The sequence below is a fragment of the Macrobrachium rosenbergii genome, chromosome 16 (genome assembly GCF_040412425.1).
Source record: "Macrobrachium rosenbergii isolate ZJJX-2024 chromosome 16, ASM4041242v1, whole genome shotgun sequence".
In the NCBI taxonomy this organism is placed as follows: Eukaryota; Metazoa; Arthropoda; class Malacostraca; order Decapoda; family Palaemonidae; genus Macrobrachium; species Macrobrachium rosenbergii.
Genome location: NC_089756.1, coordinates 36,083,762 through 36,106,261, shown reverse-complemented (window position 1 = coordinate 36,106,261; position 22,500 = coordinate 36,083,762). Strand labels below are relative to the sequence as shown.

The window sequence follows — 22,500 nt, the reverse complement described above, 5'->3', positions numbered from 1 at the left end:
AACCAAATTCAAAGTTCTAGAATTTGGCCAGACTGGAATTCTGGTTTTCAGGCCAAGAAACCAAATTCAAAGTTCTAGAGTTTGGCCAGATTGGAATTGTTGTTTTGGCCAAGAAACCAAATTCAAAATTCTAGAGTTTGGCCAGATTGGAATTTGGTTTTAACCAAGAAACCAAATCCACATTGAAATTCTGGTTTTGGCCAAGAAACCAAATTCAAAATTCTAGAGTTTGGCCAGGCTGGAATTTGGTTTTAAACAAGAGACCAAATTCTTGCAGAATCTGGTTTTTAACTAGCTTTGGCAAGCTTGGAGCCAGATTGGAATTCTGGTTTTGGCCAAGAAACCAAATCCAAAATTCTTGCTTTTGGCCAGATTGGAATTCTGGTTTTGGCCAAGAAACCAAATCCAAAATTCTTGCTTTTGGCCAGACTGGAATTCTGGTTTTGGGCAAGAAACCAAATTCAAAGTTCTAGAGTTTGGCAAGCTTGGAATTCCGGTTTTGGCCAAGAAACCAAATTCAAAATTCTAGAGTTTGGCCAGATTGGAATTTGGTTTTAACCAAGAAACCAAATCTAGAATCCTAGCTTTATCCAGATTGGAATTCTGGTTTTGGCCAAGAAACCAAATCCAGAAATTCTTGCTTTTGGCCAGACTGGAATTCTGGTCCTGGCCAAGAAACCAAATTCAAAATTCTTTTTGTTTGGCCGGAGGGTTAAGCCAAAACCTGAATGACAAATACGGGCATTAATTAGGTGATAAAGTGTAGCCAAATAACTTAGAACCTTAATTTAGCCATAAGACCAAACAGTAGAAAATCGAAAAATCAATTAATTGGAGATGTGAAATTAGGTAAAAGGCAAGGCTCCGAAAACTAGACAGACAGACTGGAGTACTGCTTTCAAACCCCGATTTCTGTTTTTGAAAGACCAGTCCCTGACAGACAGACAGACAGACTAAAGTGTAGCACTTTGGAACCCCGATTGCTGTCGAAAACCAGGGCCTGCTAATTGGAAAAATTTACCAAGGTAGATATCGTAGCCCTTATTTAAAGGTCAGGTTCTGAACCGTGAATTCTTACCTTAATCAAAGTCAAGGCACTGAATTCTTGAGCAGGGCTACAAACGCATAAGATTAATCCATGAATCTGGAAAAATACAAAAATATTCAAAACTTGATTTTGCATCAAAACCTGTGAGATAATAAAAAAAATAAAAAAAAACAGTCCTTCTTACGCCAGTAGTTAGACCTTAATTTTGCCACAAGGTCAGACGCAACTGCGATGAACAATGTCAAAAATTCTTTCTTAACTCTTGAATTTAAACAGAAAATTGGACATTGTTCGAGAAGATGAACCCTATTCGTATGGAACAAGCTCAGGGCCATTGACATGAAATTCAAGCTTCCAAAGAATATGGTGTATTATTATTCAGAAGAAATAAGTTTTGCCAAAAGGCCTAGAAACTAATGCAGCTTTGAATATGACTAAATTAGCTTTGAACGATACTTTGAATTTAAGCAAAATAATCAGTACCAGTATCAAGGAGAGGTCTAAACGGAATTTCTCTTTTAACTACATAAGAGGAATTTAAGCTGCATATATAGTTCATAGTCATTATAGTTATACTTTATTTGGTTCTTTTCTCTAATAGGCTTCCAGATTGGCTTGTAATATAATAATAATAATTATGGTGATTATAACAATCGTCCTGCAAAGATAGAAGAGAGAGAGGTTGTAGTGTTGATTGATAGACTGATTTATTTGTAATAACGTGGCGTTAGATGATATAGTGTTAGTATAACGAGTTACTGTAGCATTGGTAAAAGTCACCGTAATTTTAATGAAAATGTGTTTTTATACTTACATATCAGTAATTATTTTTTCTTATAAAGAGGTAATAGTTTCCCAGGCTGCTCATGCGGCGTTTTGCAAATAAAAAAACATGAAAATTCAGTCTTAAAAACTCCAACACCGACAGAGTAGTTTTTTCTCGAAGCATGGGTTTTTATACTTACATATCAGTAATTATTTTTTTTTTTCTTATAAAAAGGTAATAGTTTCCCATACTGCTAATGCATTGTTTTAATAATAAAAATACATTGAGTTTTAATTTTTTATTAGAAAAACAATGCATGAGCAGTCTGGGAAACTATTATACTTTCATAAGAAAAAATGATTACTGATATGCAAGTATGAAAACCCACGCGTTGAGAAAAACACTTCTCTTCCGGTTTTGGATTATTTAGAATTAAGTTTTCATGCGTTTTTTAATTAGAAAAACAACGCATGAACAGTCTGGGAAAACTATTATCTTTTCATAAGAAAAAATAATTACTGATATACAAGTATAAAAACCCATGCGATGAGAAAAAAACTTCCCTTTCGGTTTTGGATTTTATTAGAATTGAATTTTCATGCGTTTTTCAATTAGAAAAACAACGCATGAGCAGTCCGGAAAACGCATATCTTTTTATAGGCGAAAAACCCAACACCGAAAGAGGAGTTTTTATCGCATTCTTTTTTTTTTCATCGCATTCAAATCTAGAGTTTCAGCCAGCGATTCCACTTTCACATGACCCATTGTAAAAGCAGAAACCAGTCCGTATGGCACGTATCGTAATGATGTCCTGAAAAAAAAATTTGAGAGAGAGAGAGAGAGAGAGAGAAAAGAAAAAAAAAGACGAGCATTTGAGGCCTATGCGAACACCCAGGACCTATTGTAGTCACTGATGATGGATGCGCGATGGACCTTTTTTAAAATTTTTTTGTTTATTTTTTTTTCAAAACCCTTTGATCAAATACATTGTTTGCCGGATGAAATTCTCTCAGAGGTTAGGAAAAGGAGGAAGAGGAAGAGTTGAAGGAGGGGAAAGGAGGGATAATTGGAGAGGGGAAGAGAATAATTGAGAGAACGGTTACTGATAATAGAAATAATTTGAGAAAGACTGAATTAATATTATTTAAATGCAGATGAAACTTTGTAGATAGAGAAATATTTTTTGTATATACGCCTATCAGTAAATACAGGCTATATTTGGTATGCGTGTGTATATGTGTGTATGATTTCTCTCTCTCTCTCTCTCTCTCTCTCTCTCTCTCTCTCTCTCTCTCTCTATATATATATATATATATATATATATATATATATATATATATATATATATATATATATATATATATATATATATATATATATATATATAAATATAAATATAAATATATATATATATATATATATATATATATATATATATAGTATATATATATATATATATATATACTATATGTATATGTATATATATGTATATGTATATGTATATGAGACCCACCACATGGCAAAAGGGAAACGCCGATAGTGTGAAGAAACAAACGAACCAACGGGTTGAGATAAAATATCCTTTTTTTCTATATATATACCTGCCTTTCTTTAAAGGAAGCACACAGACATAAAAAGAGAGAGAGAGAGAGAGAGAGAGAGAGAGAGAGAGAGAGAGAGAACCCTTTAGGAAAAAAAATCTTGAGATAAAAAAATAATAGGAGTAACAGTTTCCCATCGACCGTCCGACCACTCTTTTCATCTATGGTTTCCTCTCTCTCTCTCTCTCTCTCTCTCTCTCTCTCTCTCTCTCTCTCTCTCTCTCCACACCATCTTCACAATTGAATGGAGGTACCTAACAGGTAGGAAAAAATAAGCGAACGGAAAGAAAAGGAGGAGAGGGGAAAAAAAATACAGGTCTGGGAGTAAATGGGAAGAAATCTGAAAGGTGGAGTAATTTGATAAAGCAGGTAGAGGCGCCGAAGAAAGGGAAAAAAATAGGTTTGAGAAAAAAAAAAAAAAAAGAAGTTCTGCGATTGTATAGGCTGAGAATACCATATAGGCCCGAGAAAGGGTTGTGTGAAGAGAAGGGTGGTGGGGTTGTGTAGTGGGGTTGGGTGTGGTAGCAGGAGAGTGTTATAGGTTATTATAACATTTATCCGTCTCTCTCTCTCTCTCTCTCTCTCTCTCTCTCTCTCTCTCTCTCTCTCTCTCTCTCAGTACCAATGCTGTACCATAAAGTACTTTAATATTACAATTATTTACGTTAATCGTCTGATTACTATTATTATTTTTACTCTTGTGCTGTTACCTAAATCGTATCTACTTTATGTTCTCTCTCTCTCTCTCTCTCCCTCTCTCTCTCTCTCTCTTGTTATGCCATTTGACTTTAACGTCTATTACATTTATTTGCGTTAATCATCCCATATGTATTGTAGAGTTACTATATTCTCTCTCTCTCTCTCTCTCTCTCTCTGTAGCAGTGTTATGCCATTTGACTTTCACAATTATTACATTTATTTACGTTAATCATCTCATAACTGCTATTACCTTATGTATTGTAGAGTTGCTATATTCTCTCTCTCTCTCTCTCTCTCTCTCTCTCTCTCTCTCTCTCTCTCTCTCTCTCTCTCAGTGGTGATACTATACCATAAATTGATTTAACATTTTTTATTACAATAGTACACGTTACCAACTTGATTATTATTATTAACCTTACTCATACGCTTGTGTTATAGATCTTTTAGTCTCTCTCTCTCTCTCTCTCTCTCTCTCTCTCTCTCTCTCTGTCTCTCTCTCTGTCTCTCTCTCTCTCTCTCTCTCTCTCTCTCTCTCTCTCTCTCTCTCTCTTAATACCATTTTATAAATCGATTTCACAAGTATTACATTTATTTACATTAATCGTCTGATTTCTGTTAGTATCCTTTCCCTTAAGGTCTTACCTAAATCAGAACTACTTTGTACTCTCTCTCTCTCTCTCTCTCTCTCTCTCTCTCTCTCTCTCTCTCTCTCTCTCTCTCTCTCTCTCTCACGGATGGTGTCCTCTCGATGGTTACTGAGGGTCGGGGGTAATTGGAGTGAGATAGTGGCTCTGATAGTGGCTGGATGGTGAACACACTCACCGGATACAAAGGTTCAAGAGGACGAAAGAGTTGGAATCTCGAGATTAACTGGAAGGGGTTATAATTTTGTACTTTTAATCTTTCGAACGGAAATTCACTAACGTGAATTCAGTCAAAATTCAGTGGGTTTCTGGATTCATTCAAAATTCAGTGGATTTCTGAATTGAGTCAAAATTCTGTGGATTTCTGAATTCAAGCAAAATTTAGTGGATTTCTGAAGTGAATTAAAATACAGTGGATTTCTGAATTGAGTCAAAATTCGGTTGATTTCTGAATTCAGTCAAAATTCAGTGGATTTCTGAATTTAGTCAAAATTCAGTGGATTTCCGCATTCAGTCAAAATTCAACGGATTTCTGCATTGAGTCAAAATTCAATGGATTTCTGCATTGAGTAAAAATTCAGTGGATTTCTGAACTCAGTCAAAATTAAGTGTATTTCTGAATTCAGTCAAAATTCAGTGGATTTCTGAATTCAGTCAAAATTCAGTGGATTTCTGAATTCAGTCAAAATTCAGTGGATTTCTGAATTCAGTCAAAATTCAGTGGATTTCTGAATTCCGTCAAAATTCAGTGGATTTCTGAGTTCAGTCAAACTTCAGTGCAATTTCTGCATTATTTAGATTATTTTGATTAAAAAACATAAAAGCAGCACTTGAATTCAGAAGCACCTTAATCTGATCCGTTTCATGTAAATTGGTAAAGAAAATAAGGAAAGTAACAAAACCTGATGCTTGTAAGTAGATTACTGTGGAAACACGGAAAGTGCTATTGAAGACCGCAGCACCCCATGTGACCTCCATTCCAGCGGCCGGTTACTAAACCCTCCCATGAAGGAAACAGATTGAACGTTGTATTTATAAGTTATACTAATAAAATAAACCTAAGATTATTCTCTTTGAAAATCGGTCTCGTCTCGGTAGGTTGGTTGAGTCCAGCGGTTTACAACAAGCCTACTTATACTCTTTAACATCTTACCACCCTTATGGGCCGCCTTTTGGGCAAGAGCCGGTGTTAGCATAAGGCCATTTTAGTCCAAACTACCCACCCAAAGTAGAAGTTGTATCATTACCTGATGCACGTTTTGACAGCATCATCAACAGTCGAAGGAATTAATATTTTCTTAATTGATTGTGTTAATGATTATTGGTTGTCTCCATACATTATAGGTCGTTTATAGATCACTGAAGAATACGTAGAGTTTCCGTGACATTTTTAATCGCTAGGCCTGTCTGTTATTAATTTTAAAATGAGATACAGTACGTTGTTCTGAGCACGTTTTCTTTCAATATTGAAGGTTATATATAATATATTTATATATATATATATATATATATATATATATATATATATATATATATATATATATATATATATCTGTTTATATATGCATGTATTTATATATATAGATATATATGTGTATATATATTTACACACACATACACACACACACACACACACACACACACATATATATATATATATATATATATATATATATATATATATATATATATATATATATATATATATATATATATTTATCAAAATTGTCTGCAAGGATAGTTCCAACGAAACACTAAAGATCGGTTGAAAGCAACGATTTGATTATGTGATAAGTTTGCAATATCATCAGTTTCTCACATAGACAAGTAAACATGTCCGAACCTGAGACATAACTCTGTACACACACATCTCTCTCTCTCTCTCTCTCTCTCTCTCTCTCTCTCTCTCTCTCTCTATATATATATATATATATATATATATATATATATATATATATATATATATATATATATATATATATATATATATATATATATATATATATATGCTGACAATCCACTATGCCTATGAATTATTGTGCAAATGCTAAATATTAATCAGGATTCATAGAAATGTATATTTTCACCTAAGATATATCGAACATCAGTAAATTACATCAAATTGTTATACTATAAACAAACATATTTTGAAATATATGTAGCTAATTATCTTTGCTGCTTCTGCTATTTACAAATAAGATGTATTTCTAACACTTGTGGTATTTTATGCTGAAGGATGGTTTTTGTGATGGCCCTTGTGAATGTAATAATAATAATAATAATAATAATAATAATAATAATAATAATAATAATAATAGCCGATTCCTGTTTAATCTTAAACATATTACGTACATCAGAGCTCAAAGCAAGCTAAGCGATAAGCGCTAAACTACACATGCAAAAACCAATATTTTTAAGAAGAGATTTGTATAATCTGTCGTTGATATGCTAAACATCAACACACCCTAGAGTCACAATTGTTGTAGGGATGTTGCGGTAGGGTATCTTATGTGGCAGGTACATCGTCAGTGCCTCCAGAAATATAAGTTATTTGTGTGTCCATAAACTGACTACAAAAAAAATATGTGGGAACCCAAATAAACAAAATTGCAATGGAAATTGTTATGCAGTTGATAGGTTGCTCAACTGAAAGGTCGTCTCTTTATGCCTGATTTTGATGGTATGCCTCGACTTCGGGTAAGAATAAAACTATAGAACGTAGGACTGGCCCTTCATGACTTCGTAGAATGTAGGATATATCCCCCTCCTTGCAGGAGGAGCTGAATACGAAAGCTTTTTACGTACCTTTCGACCAGGAAGCCAGAGGGGAGGGCGGCCATTTTGGAATATGGAAGACCCGAGGACGTGGTTGCCGATTGTTTACGAATGGCATCGAGTGGCTTTAGCTCAGTGCGTAGCAGTTTTACTGTTCAATAAATACTTCAGGTCATGGAGGATGATCATATTCGTCTGTCGAAAGTATATTGATATGCGAGAATGTGATTTGTGGCCAGACCGTTCAATATTTCGGAGCATCAGTTAGCAACAGTTGAGTTGCCACGCAGCGCCAGAGAGCCCCAGTTGTCATGCGCGAGGGGTCTGTTTTTGTTGTGAGGAAAGAAGTGAGGGGAGAGAGTGAGGAATGTCCAGCATGGGGGAGAGGGAGAGAGAGAGAGAAAGAGAGAGACCAGCGTATGGGGGAGGCACAGAGGTAAAGTACGGAGGGGAAAAGTTACGCGAGGGGAGAGGGAGAGAGAGAGAGAGAATCAGACTGACCCTAACCGTGGGAGGAGGAAGAGTGAGGGGAGGAGGAGGAGGAGGAGGGGGAGGGAGGGAGGGAGAGTGGATGACGTAATGCGATAGATGAGGGGAAAAAAGGGGACGTGAGGGGATGACCGAAATGGAGGAAATACCGCTGATTTATGGATTATCAGTTAATGGACACTTCGGCCGTCATCACGCCTCCTTTTTCTTCTCCTTATTTTAGTTTGTAATTCTCTTATTCTGTCGTTTATTATTCTCTTGTTCGTTATGGCCAGAGGTGCGTTGGTTCAATGCGTTTGAGAGAATAAAAGGAAATATGTAGCGATAATGATAAAATATTGATAGATACCTCTATGAGCTAATACTGTTGTATGTTTTGTTTTATAATTTTACTGTCAAAACTAACAAGAAAATCCAAGAATTTATATTTCTTTATTATTGTTTTCTGTTCTTTATTATTTATCTCTTCCGTCGCCCTAATTTACTTTTGTTTGAATATTGTATCTAATTTTTTTTCTGTATATCTGATTCATGTATTTATTTTCGCGTTGTATATTCCCTAAATTACTTCATACAATAAAAATTGTCGTGAGTTAAAAAAAAAAAACAAAAGCTGCAGAATTGTGTGTTAAATTAATTGTCTCGCTAAAAGCTGGAAACTCCTGTAAAATCAGTCACTAATATATATATATATATATATATATATATATATATATATATATATATATATATATATATATATATATATATATATATAATGTGAGTGTGTGTGTGTATTTAGAAAGGAGAGAGAGAGAGAGTGAGTGAGTTCTGTGTATGATTGCAACCTTAAATATCAATTCTGTTACGTAGTAGAGTAAGCTGAAGGAGATGTTACGATGCATGTGAAGTTCAGTGCATACTCAGATACATAGACAATATATATATATATATATATATATATATATATATATATATATATATATATATATATATATATATATATATATATATAATATATGTATGTATATATATATATATATATATATATATATATATATATATATATATATAAATATAATATATGTATATATATATATATATATAAAGGGAGATTAGTGACACAATGAATAATAACGTATCAGAGAAGCAAGCGGTTTATAAATATATATATAATTTTTATATTATGTTTGCTTCTTGCTAGATAAACAATATTGGATAATTTCTTCCGTCAAATGTTGAAGAAACATTATGTAATGTACTAAAAAGATAAATAGATAAAAATCTCATTGCTGCATAAAGAAAAACAGAAAATGTGATTTCATAAAATCTAAAAGAGAGACAAATTCTTTAAAAGACATTAAAAATTTCTGATAAATTTCCATTTTTATTTTTAAAAATCTCTTACACTCTAATTACAGCGTACTAACATCATTTGAGTTACAGTAAACCAGTCTCTAATAAAAAAAAATTAACTTTAAAAGGCTGCATTCTATAATGTGTATGGCTAAAAAAATTCCATTTTTATAATCAATATTATATGTGGAAAAGACTTACACTTAATTACAGTGTACTAACATCATATATATATATATATATATATATATATATATATAAAAAAAAATATATAACTATATATATGCATATCTATATATATATATATATATATATATATATATATATATATATATATATATATATGTATATATATATATATATATATATATATATATATATATATTTATATATATATATATATATATATATATATATATATATATATATATATATATATATTTATATATATATATATATATATATATATATATATATATATATATGCATGTGTGCGTGTATATATACAAATATACATGCATACATACATACATACTGTATATATACACAAACAAGAGCTTCTCGAAAGCTCTATTTCATGTATATTATCAAATATATATTTACCCTGACAATCAGTGTGGATTTCTTCACCATTTTAAGTGAATCCTGTGATTATGAGGTTGTCATCAATATCATCATTATTACAATGATAGTGATAACATTGACTGAGAGTGTAAGAGATATGTGGTCGCAAATACCAATTTCCTTTATGATGTTGATAAAATCCCGCTTTTTTATAACGATGACCGCATTGTAACGATTAGATAAATGCCATTTTCTCATTATATTTAATAATGAACATTCATTGTAATGGAAGAAGAGAAGAACTCCCTTGAAATGTTTTATTTTTTATTTACCTTTGTTTGGCTGTAGGAAGTTCGCACACCGTTAACTGAGAGTGAAGAATGACTAAAGACAAAATTCGGGTTGACTTTAAAACAAATCGGCAAAAAGAGGAATATTTAATTCCTTTTATGAAACAGCAGTTATCGTGATGTGATATCATTCTTGATTAAGATTGTTTGAATATATATATATATATATATATATATATATATATATATATATATATATATATATATATATATATATATATATATACAGATAGATAGATATATGTGTGTTTGTTTTTGTATAATATACATATATATATATAACAATATATGTATATATATGTATATTTATATACATATGTAAGTGTAAGTGTTTGTGTATGCAAATACGTCTTATAACGCCTTAGCATTTGCAAGTATCGTACTTCAGTCAGCATTCCAAAATTGTTCACTGACCTTGAAGATTACCAGTATGAATAATTAGATCGTCAGGTTGTCGACGAAACGCCAAAATTTGAATGCGTCAGTGAACTGAACTTCTAATCAGCCAGAAGGGAAGAAAGCGCACAAGAAGATTAAAAACGCGAAAGGAACAAATAAAAAGGACCGCTGGGAAAGAACGTGAAATCACAAGAAAGCATTGAGACTGAGTAGACCTTTTCTCAGCCACTGTTTAGGGGAAGCGGTTTAGAAAATGCTAACGGGGTGGAACGGGATTTCTGACATTGTACTTATGTATATGTATATGTATATATGTATGTATATATTTACATATATATATATATATATATATATATATATATATATATATATATATATATATATATATATATATATATATATATATATATATGTTACAGCCAGACAGCGAAATCAGGCATTTCACGAACCGCCTGAAATTTCGGTCTGATATAGCGAAATGCATTTGGGGACACTTGATCCCCCCAGGGACTAGTACTAAACGCGGCGAAATACATTTGACCCCTCAGGGGCTAGTACTAAACACGGCGAAACAGTTTAGGCGAGTCGCTGTTTCGCTGTGTTTAGTACTAACCCCGGGGGGATCAAATGTCCCTAAGTGCATTTCGCTATCTGACCGAAATTTCAGGCAGTTCGCGAAATGCCTGGTTTCGCTATATCTGCCTGTAACACATATGTATGTATATATGTGTATGTATATATATATCCATGGTATATATACGTATAATTCATCTGAGTGTGTGCGTGTGTATGTTTGTGTCTTTTTGCGTACGCACGCGAAATAAACACATAAGATCACTTCGGTTATTATCGATCGGCACTAGCTAAATGAACTCTCTCTCTCTCTCTCTCTCTCTCTCTCTCTCTCTCTCTCTCTCTCTCTCTCTCTCTCTCTCTCTCTCTCTCTCTCTCTCTCGACGCGTAACCCTACAACGCACGGTATGAGTCGACTTAAAAAAATAATACTTTTTCGTACACTAAGTTTACATACCTGTAGCAGTCTAATATCTAGAGTCTTGTTAATCTAGGATTTTACTTTGAAGACCGGGGCTAATTTTAGCGGCAGATAGGCTGAAATGCTCTCTTTTTATATATATGTATGTGTGTGTTAGTTATGTATGTATATATATATATATATATATATATATATATATATATATATATATATATATATATATATATATGTATGTATGTATGTATATATATATTATATGTATGTATGTATGTATGTATATATATATATTATATGTATGTACGTATATGTATGTATTTATATATATAAATATACATACTGTATTATACATATATGTATGTATACTGTATATACTATATATATACAATATACATACATACATATATATATGTATGTATATATGAATATACTGTAAATTTATACAGGATATATATATATGTATATTCTGTATATATATATATATATATATATATATATATATATATATATATATATAGAGAGAGAGAGAGAGAGAGAGAGAGAGAGAGAGAGAGAGAGAGAGAGAGAGTCTTCCCTGTATAACTGACACTAATAAACCAATCTAAAAAAAAAACACACACACACACAACTGACCTTACAAATGGCGTCTAATTCAACTCCGCAAAACGAATGTTAAATCCCTTTTTCAGTCGAAGAGTCCGAACATCGACCTCCTGCACTCTGTGCTCCGTGTGGTGGCTGGGAAGGAAATACCCCTATGCCCATTGTCCTACCCCTTTGCCTTCCAGTGCCCGAGAAATCGTTGCCAGATGCTGCCGGGAGTTTCATTTTTTCCGATGTCGCCTATGGGGTAATACGATAACGGGTTGAAAATACTTAATAATGTTAAGTTCAGACTCTTGAAATTATTTTTTTAATTTTAATTTTTTTTCTATTTGCTATGACGCTAGATATTAATTTTGAGCTCTTGAAGCAGCAATTATTTCAAATATAGTGTTAGTTTTACTTTTAGTTTTCTGTAAAAGAGAACTATTGTGCAGGCTTTGTCTCTACGCCCGCACTTTATTCTGCCAGCACTTTTTCTGTCCGCACTTTATTCTGCCCGCACTTTTTTCTGTCCGCACTTTTTTCTGTCCGCACTTTTTCTGTCCTCCCTCAGATCTTAAAAACTACTGAGGCTAGAGGGCTGCAAATTGGCATGTTGATCATCCAACCTCCAGTCATCAAACAAATCAAATTGCAGCCCTCTAGCCTCATTAATTTTGATTTTATTTAAGGTTAAATTTAGCCATAATCGTTCTTCTGTCAACGATATAGGATAGGCCACCACGGGGCCGTGGTTAAAGTTTCATGGGCCGCTGCTCATACAGCATCATACCGAGACCACCGAAATGTAGATCTATTTTTGGTGGCCTTGATTATGCGCTGTAGCGGCTGTACAGAAAACTCGATTGCGCCGAAGAAACTTAGGCACATTTTTAACTTGTTCATAATTTAGAGTGATTCTTTTCGAAAGTCGTAAACTGTATTTTCATTCAGTTAGTAATAACTTTCATATCATTTCTATAAACTTAAGCTTCGAAGTATATATTTGTTCAACTGATAGAATATATTATGGAATGAAAATCCAGTTCATTACCTCATCTCTAATCATGTGCAATGGATAACAAGTAATGAATGCGCCGAAGTTTCTTCGGCGCAATCGAGTTTTCTGTACAGCCGCTACAGCATATAATCAATGCCACCGAAAATAGACCTATCTTTCGGTGGTCGCGGTATAATGCTGTATGAGCCGCGGCCAATGAAACTTTAACCACGGCCCCGTGGTGACCTATCCTATATTGTTGCCAGAAGCACGATTATGGCTAACTTTAACCTTCAATCAAATAAAAATTAATGAGGCTAGAGGGCTGCAATTTGGTATGTTTGATGATTGGAGGGTGGATGATGAACATACCAATTTGCAGCCCTCTAGCCTCAGTAGTTTTTAAGATCTGAGGGCGGACAGAAAAAGTGCGAACAGAAAAAAGTGAGGACGGACTGACAAAGCCGGCACAATAGCTTTCTTTTACAGAAAACTAAAAACGGTTGTCCACAAAAATGATTGATAGGTGAATCAAGAATTAATAAAATATACAATACGAGTTAAAGCGGATAAGGGTACGTTTAATTTAAATTTCCATCACGACTGCAGAATTAATAATAATAATAATAATAATAATAATAATAATAATAATAATAATAATAATAATAATAATAATAATAATAATTTTACAAAAGTAGCGAGCCATTAGGAATGCTTATTCAACTACTTTCCAAAACTATTTTAGGACAATGTATCTAGTACTTATCAAAAACAGAATTTAACCAAATGGTTATGTATGAAAATGTGGAAAATACTGATGAACAAAATAGGGATCTTTCCTAGATAGTGATCCCCAGGTGTTTTAACCCGGTATGTATCTGTTATCGGGTTATCTGGTAACTCTTATCCTCCAACAGCCGCCTCTCTCTCTCTCTCTCTCTCTCTCTCTCTCTCTCTCTCTCTCTCTCTCTCTCTCTCTCTCTCTCTCTCTCTCTCTCTCTCAACTCTACTGAAAAACCCTTTGCAGCCTGTTGAGTACAAGCCCGTTGGGGATTGCCGTGAAAACATAAACAAAAGACTGTAAATATCATAAAGATAATGACCCCCAATAAATATTAGTCCTAGATAACGACCCCCGAAAACCCTTCGGAGTCACTATCTAGGAAAGATCCCCCTTGGGCGTCACTATCTAGGAAAGATCCCCCTGGGGCGTCACTGTCTAGGAAAGATCCCCCTTGGGCGTCACTATCTAGGAAAGATCCCCTTGGGGGTCACTATCTAGGAAAGATCCCCCTTGGGGGTCACTATCTAGGAAAGATCCCCCTGGGGGTCACTATCTAGGAAAATCCCCCTTGGGGGTCACTATCTAGGAAAGATCCTCCTTGGGGTCACTATCTAGGAAAGATCCCCTTGGGGTCACTGTCTAGGGTCACTATCTAGGAAAGATCCCCTTGGGGTCACTATCTAGGAAAGATCCCCCTTGGGGTCACTCTCTATCTAGGAAAGATTCCCTAGGAAAGATCCCCTTGGGGGTCACTATCTAGGAAAGAACTATCTAGAAAGATCCTCCTTGGGGGTCACTATCTAGGAAAGATCCCCCTTGGGCGTCACTATCTAGGAAAGATCCCCCTTGGGGGTCACTTTCTAGGAAAGATCCCCCTTGGGCGTCACTATCTAGGAAAGATGCCTCTTGGGCGTCACTATCTAGGAAAGATTCCCCTTGGGGTCACTATCTAGGAAAGATTCCCCCCTTGGGGGTCACTATCTAGGAAAGATCCTCCTTGGGCGTCACTATCTAGGAAAGATCCCCCTTGGGGGTCACTTTCTAGGAAAGATCCCCCTTAGGGTCACTATCTAGGAAAGATCCCAAAGTAGAAAGGCAAAATTGATTGAATGGGTTGAAGACTGTGACGTCGAGTTCTAGGCAAAACATAATCACGCAACTGCAGCTTGCCTAGCAGTTAACTGTGTTCAGTTGGTATGCAGGTCTAAATGGCCTCATTAGGTGATGCAAGGCTTAACCGCTAATTAACTGAAGTATTGTGCATGTTGGCGGAAGTCTGTGTTGATTTCTGGATATTTATATATATATATATATATATATATATATATATATATATATATATATATATATATATATAAATATATATATATTTATATATAAAAGAAACACAATCATGACAAAAATGAACGATACAATTGCACTAAATCAGTGTGGCTTGCAGTGATGAGTCTGTAGTTTGTAAATCATGCGTCTCGTTAATTGATACATCATTAACCTCATTAAAGATGGCTATCAACTGACAGTAATTTGCCAGACTTAATTACAAAAGGGAACTCCCATTTTGCTTGGATGCTTGTAATTACTTCGACTCGAGAATTGGTTCATTGAAGCGTCTGAAAAACGTTGATTTAGAACAAGAGCCTCCAGTTCTGCAATGGTATAAACTAAAGCGGTGGCTGAACTCTCCTCTTTGATTCGTGGTAGTTGAATTTGGTTTCATTTGGGCAAATGGTTCTTAATTTTCCTTTAATTATACCCCTTTGATTTAGATTATAATTACGCTCTCTCTCTCTCTCTCTCTCTCTCTCTCTCTCTCTCTCTCTCTCTCTCTCTCTCTCTCTCTCTCTTTGCTTTAAAATTTGATACATTTATGTACGTTAATCATCTGATTAGTATTATTATCCTTGCTCCTATGCTCTTACTTAAATCAGATCTACTTTATATTCTCTCTCTCTCTCTCTCTCTCTCTCTCTCTCTCTCTCTCTTGCTTTAACATTTGTTACATTTATGTGCGTTAATCATCTGATTAATATTATTAGCCTTGCTTTTATGCTCTTACCTAAATCAGATCTACTCTCTCTCTCTCTCTCTCTCTCTCTCTCTCTCTCTCTCTCTCTCTCTCTCTCTCTCTGTGTGTGTGTGTGTGTGAATTGTGTTTAAGTATTATGAAAACATTCGTAAATCATAAAGTATAAATGCAGCAATTTTCGTCAAGTTGTGTATTTTCGGTAATGACCATTGACAATGTGACGCCATTTTATGGCTGAGAAGAAACGAGAAATTCATTGTATCCCGTCACATGTCTCCCGTGCATCCTATCAAGACTGTGGTATCCCTGAGATGACAGAAGAGATTTGAAAATTAAGAATCTATGTCCTTTTTAACAAACACTCAGATTAACAAATTTAACAATTTCTACTACATTACTACCCTAATACTATTCTTCTTGCATTTTAGTACATTTTATCTATTTATATATTTATTAATGTATTCTCTTCTTTTTTAATAAGTGGGATCTCATCTTTCTGTATTTCCCTTTACTTCCTCTTACTTCTTCCTAATGAACTCCTTAATATTCTTTTAAAGTTGAATTTCAAGTCAATTGCTCCTGTGGGGTTGTTCCGTAATAATAATAATAATAATAATAATAATAATAATAATAATAACAAAAAGAAACAGACCAGTAATCCTTTTCGACCCCTGTGATGCTTAGATTTCAGGTCAGAGGTCAATACTTATGGCTTTTTTGACCCATTGGTTCATCCGTAGCATGACCTTGCGTATGTCTTGTGAACTGAATTGTTTGCGTGGTAGTAATATCTCAGATTGACAGATTCTTCTTTCCGGCATCTGTCAAGACTTTATTAAAAATTTGTCTCCAGACATCAACAAAGGTATGAAAAGCTTCTTGTGTAAGTCTAGTGAAAAAATAGGATTTATAAGTGATAGCATTTCAATAAAGAATGAGTCAAGATGGCAGCAGTGATATCAAATATCCCTTAGGAATATATTATTATTATTATTATTATTATTATTATTATTATTATTATTATTATTATTATTATTCAGAAGATGAACCCTATTCATATGGAACAAGTCCACTGGGGCCATTGACTTGAAATTGAAGCTTCTAAAGAATACGGTGCTCATTCGAAAGAAGTAACAGAAGGTAATGGAAAACACAGAAAGTTATTATAAAACCAGATATAACAGATAAATAAATAAATAAATAAATAAATAAATAAATAAAATAAAATAGTGTCAAATGTGGCACTAGGCCCATGCCAAGCCGGTTATCAGTTATCGACCAAATTTTGGGACAACGAATGAGGCTAATGCGAAAGATGTAGAAGGGAGAGGCAACAGTCGAATGGGGAGAACATCTTAATCTTCGAGAGAGAGAGAGAGAGAGAGAGAGAGAGAGAGAGAGAGAGAGAGAGAGAGAGAGAGAGAGAGAGAGAGAGAGTGATGGATCACACCTCATGCCTTGTTTGGTACTCTAAGGATTCATCTCGAGGCTCCTGACATCTGATGGGGGTTTGATCTAACAGGCCCCATTGCTCCCTCCCCCTCCCCACCCACCCCCCCCTCCTAAAATCTGTCGTAATATACTTATCTGATTGACGTTCTGTTTATCAGGTTTCGTTTTGATAAATATATTTACGTTTTTCCTCTAAAAGTAAGGCCTTTTTAGAATTAAAGTTGTAGTATACTAATATTTTAACTTCTGTTCGAAAATTCCAATAATGATAACTTACCATATATTATATACATACATACATTATATTATATACATATATATATATATATATATATATATGTTATGTATATATATATGTATATGACAGTATACATATACATATAAATAAACATATACAGTACATATACATATAACATGTACATGTTATATGTATATGTACTGTATATGTTACATATATATATATCATGTATACATATATTATATATATATATATTAGTGTGTTTGTGTGTATGTATATGTTAGGTAATTTTCCAGACGTAGATTTCCAGTGTTCTTAAAAATAAAAGTAACGCAACAAGAAATAAAGTCCATACTACGAAAAGGCAGTATATTTTCACTGTAAAGAACTTTTTCTTTAGTTCACTATAACATTCTGTAGTTTTTTGTTTTATCATTCGTTCATGTTCATACAATGAGTCACCATTACCTAATAAGTGCAAATGACTGTTCATTAACCAACTTTAACTACAGACTAATTCCAGTAACATTCTCAGATAATGAATGAATTCAGTGTGCAAGAAAATATAAAACTGGTGTTTAAGAATATAATTGCGCTTTTCAGTAAACCGCTGTCAAGTCAAGAATTTGAATGTTGATATTTGTGTAGGTACTTCTTTTACGTTACCAAATAGGACTCTCTCTCTCTCTCTCTCTCTCTCTCTCTCTCTCTCTCTCTCTCTCTCTCTCTCTCTCTTCTTCTTCTTCTTCTTCTTCTTCTTCTACCTGTTTTGCAAACATTTTATCACATAACGATTTAGATCAACCGAAGTCTTCATTAGTTCTCCCATTTATTCATAATTTTCCTATATTTTACTTTACATTTGAACCTCCTCACATCTCCACTTAGAGATCTGCTCTCGGTCTCCGTCAATAAATCTCTGTCGCAGTTTTGCCTTTGTTTTACACGCTTTTTTATCCCCACACCTTTCTCATCAACACACTTTTTCCCCCGTCTCTAGGGAAAAAGGGAGGGGAGGGACTGAAGGATGAATGCGTACTAGGGGAGAAAAAGAATGAGGCAGAGAAACAGAGTTGCAAGGAAATTTTCAAAATGAAAGGAAGCGAGGAATGGATTGATAATAAGAGTAGATAGAGGAGAAATAAAGAAATCATACAGGAAAACTTTTTTATGTATTTTAAATGAGAATAAGGTGATTATTAAATATGGCATGTAATTCAATATTGAGGATACTTAAAGAACAAGTAAAAAATGCTTTGTCCGGTGGTGGCCTCAGCCATGGCCCATATAAATCTCTTAGCCGCTGCCCATGAAACCCAGCCACGGTCCGGTGGTGGCCTATGTTGTTGGGTACCTATAGCGCTGCCAGAAGTACCATTATGGTTAATTTAACCTTAACTAAAATCAAAACTACTGAGGTTAGAGGGCTGCAATTTGGTATGTTTGATGATTGAAGGGTGGATGATCAACATACCAATTTGCAGCGCTCTAGCCTGAGTAGTTTTTAAGATCTGAGGGTGGACGGACAGTCAAAGCAGGCACAATAGTTTGCTTTTACAGAAAACTACAAACGAAAAAGGAAAAGTATAAAATGGGTTAACAAAAAGAATAAATGACATAAAAAATAAGATATAACGTTCAAAAATCATTAAAACAAAATATATCTTGACTGAGAATCCTCAATCGATACCTTGAGAAATGAGGAACGCGTTATGGGAAGGACGAGAGAAGAAGGATATCGGACAAGGGATGCGAAGGATTGAAGTGGAAAAGGGAGCTACGCCCCCTCCCCTCCCTCCTCCTCCTCCTCCACCACCTTTTTCTCCCTTCCCCTCCCCTTCCCTCCTCCTCCCTTCCTTGAAGTCACCCTGTGATAAATGTGCCCGAGAGATTGATTGCTTGGTCTCTCTCCCGCTGCCTTTGAGTCCGGGCAGGGGGGCGGGGCGTTATTTAGGGGGAGGGGGTATAGCATCCCTTGTCATTTACATACTCACGCCTACGGATGAATGGCCAGGGAAGATAGACGAAAAACTAAAAAGTATAAAAAGACGGAAGGGATGATGGATAAAAAGTTGGAAGCCGGGGAAAAAAAATGTTGAAATGTGAAAATATAAGAACAGTGAACCCTGACATGACCCCCGTTGAAGGGTAGTACCGTCAGTGCACCTCGCGTGGTGCACTGTAGGCATTATTTAAGGTTCTTTGCAGTGGCCCTTCGGTCCCTAGCTGTAACCCCTTTCTCGTTCATTTTACTGTACCTCTGTTCATATTTTCTTTCTTCCATCTTTCTTCCCACCCTCTCCTAACAATTGTTTCTTAGTGCAACTGCGAGATTTTCCTTCTGTTACGCCTTTAAAGCCTTTTTACTGTCAGTTTCCGTTTCAGGGCTGAATGACCTCATAGGTCCCAGCGCTTGGTCTTTGGCCTGAATTCTGTATTCCATTCCAAGCCTGATATGACGGAATACAAAACTGTTGGATGTATACTACAGTATACATATATATAGATACATATATACATATATATATATTTATAATGTGTGTATACATATGTATGTGTGAACATCCTAAAGGTATACAAATGGCAAACTTTAAATTTCAGGCCTAGCTCAAACAAAGATCAAAATGGCTTTACAATTATTAAAGAAGCTTATCATCTGTATGTTCATAGAGCTGAATGAGGACCCTCAAAAATAAAGGTTGATTAGACAGCGAACGTTTTGCAAGATGCTTATCATCTGTTTTTTTAGGGCTGGCAGTAAATATCGGCATCTGAGAACCTTTAGTTTTAGTGATAAAATATGGTGAGAAATTTTATGATTAGTAGATTTTCTGTAATATACCGTGTAGCATACAGAAGGTTGATAATTACGTACTTAGTCCAAACTATAAAAGAGAAAACGTAATTAAATCAATTCTTTTTTTAAATGTGACTTTTTTTGGCGTTTGAAACATTGGTCTGATTAATTGCTACGTTGCTCTAGTAAAAATGCACCGAAGTTTTTTCGGCGCAATCGAGTTTTCTGTGCAGCCACTACAGCGTATAACCAAGGCCACCGAAAATAGATCTATCTTTCGGTGGTCTCGGTATAATGCTGTATGGGCCCCGGCCCATGAAACTTTAACCACAGCCCGGTGGTGGCCTATCCTATATCGTTGCCAGAAGCACGATTATGGCTAACTTTAACCTTAAATGAAATAAAAACTACTGAGGCTAGATGGCTGCAATTTGGTATGTTTGATGACCGGAGGGTGGATGATCAACATACCAATTTGCAGCCCCAAGCCTCAGCAGTTTTTAAGATCTGAGGGCGGACAGATAAAGTGCGGACGGACAGACTAAGCCGGCACGATAGACTCAAGTTTTTAATCCCATTTCTTATCAGAGAGGAGCTCGATGAGGATAAACAGAAATAAATGATAGAGTTTATTCACTTCACTCTGATAACGCAACTTTCCACATCTGGCAGTCAGCTCATAACAAATGAAGTTCACGCCTCGAAAGAAAAAAAAAATATATGCAAATAAAGAACATTAAGAAACAATAGATTTCTTTGCCCCTTTTCTCTCGTTGAACCACTTCTGTATGTATCGTGATCCCCCCTCCCACCCCACCCCCGTCCCCCACCCCCTCCACAGACCAACCTCTCCATTCACAGCACATACACGTAATTAACTAACTCGCCACTCTGGTGTCTGCCATTCTCTCTTCCCAGCCTCTCTATTTATTCTCTTATTTACTCTCTCCCCGATCGCATTTGTCCTCGCCATCGCCATTCTGCTCCGTAATAAACCAATCCCGCGACAGAAGCTCGAGTGTCGCCTCTGACACCTCGGTGTCGTCCGTGTCAACACGGACATTTGTGTCTGCGGCCGCCATTCACACCCCGTGTGTGAAAATTATCTGCCGGTCCGCCTCCTGAAACATTGTGCCGCAAGACGTATGGGCGTGTTTGCCGAAGAAGCCCGCCGAAAAGCCTCGTTGTGTATGTCTTCCCGAAGTGCGAGCGCGTGTTTGCGTAAGCAGCAGTGTCAATTTGCTTTCGCCTGGGCTTTTTGTATGCGGTGGCGTTGCGTAGCCCGCGGCGCCGTTCTTGAGGCTATAGTTGCTCGCGGACGCCGTCGACTCCGGTGCAAAGAACGCGGCCATGTCTTTCTCGCGCTGAGCCACACTTCTAGAACGGAACGTTTGCTTGCTGCCGGAGTCGAGTGCCGTCTGGAAACGAGATGTTAGACTTTGCTAGGATTAGCAAAAACAATTAGAAAAGAAAAATCACTGATGAATTCGTCTAGAAATGTGAATTTAAGGGTCCGCGGAAGCAAAATCAACCACAGGGAAACGTATACAGCATTTTGGCTGACAGTACTGTTCAGCGCTGAACACTCTCACCTTACTGGCCTCGTCACTGAACTCACTCGGGTTCAGTGTTATGGTACAGTTCCTCGTTGGACACAGCAAGCACTGTTCGAATCTCCGACCGACCAATGAAGAATAAGAGGAATTTATTTCAATCAAAATTAATTTCTCGCTATAATGTGTTCGGCCACAAGAAGCTTTCCCATTGAACCAATTGGTTCTTAGCACGTAAAATAAGTCTAATTTTGTTGCTCAGTGGTCTGGTTAAACTAAGGTATACTTATGTATGGTAGTATCAACTGAAATATGTGGTTTTGATTTGTTGATTTTTGTTGGGGGCAATTATGAACTCTATTTAATAAAATGCTGCTAGATTATTGTGAGAGAGCAATTTT

General features: G+C 35.4%; 1 long non-coding RNA gene across 1 annotated transcript in view; it reads right to left on the bottom strand.

Moving 5' to 3' along the window:
* Positions 1-12,753, bottom strand: part of LOC136847305 (uncharacterized) — a 130,120-nt gene extending 117,367 nt beyond the window's left edge. The window contains exon 1 of the long non-coding RNA XR_010855702.1: positions 12,295-12,753. This is a non-coding gene — a long non-coding RNA (uncharacterized lncRNA). The remainder of the gene's footprint in view (positions 1-12,294) is intronic.
* Between the last annotated feature and the right edge of the window lie 9,747 nt (positions 12,754-22,500).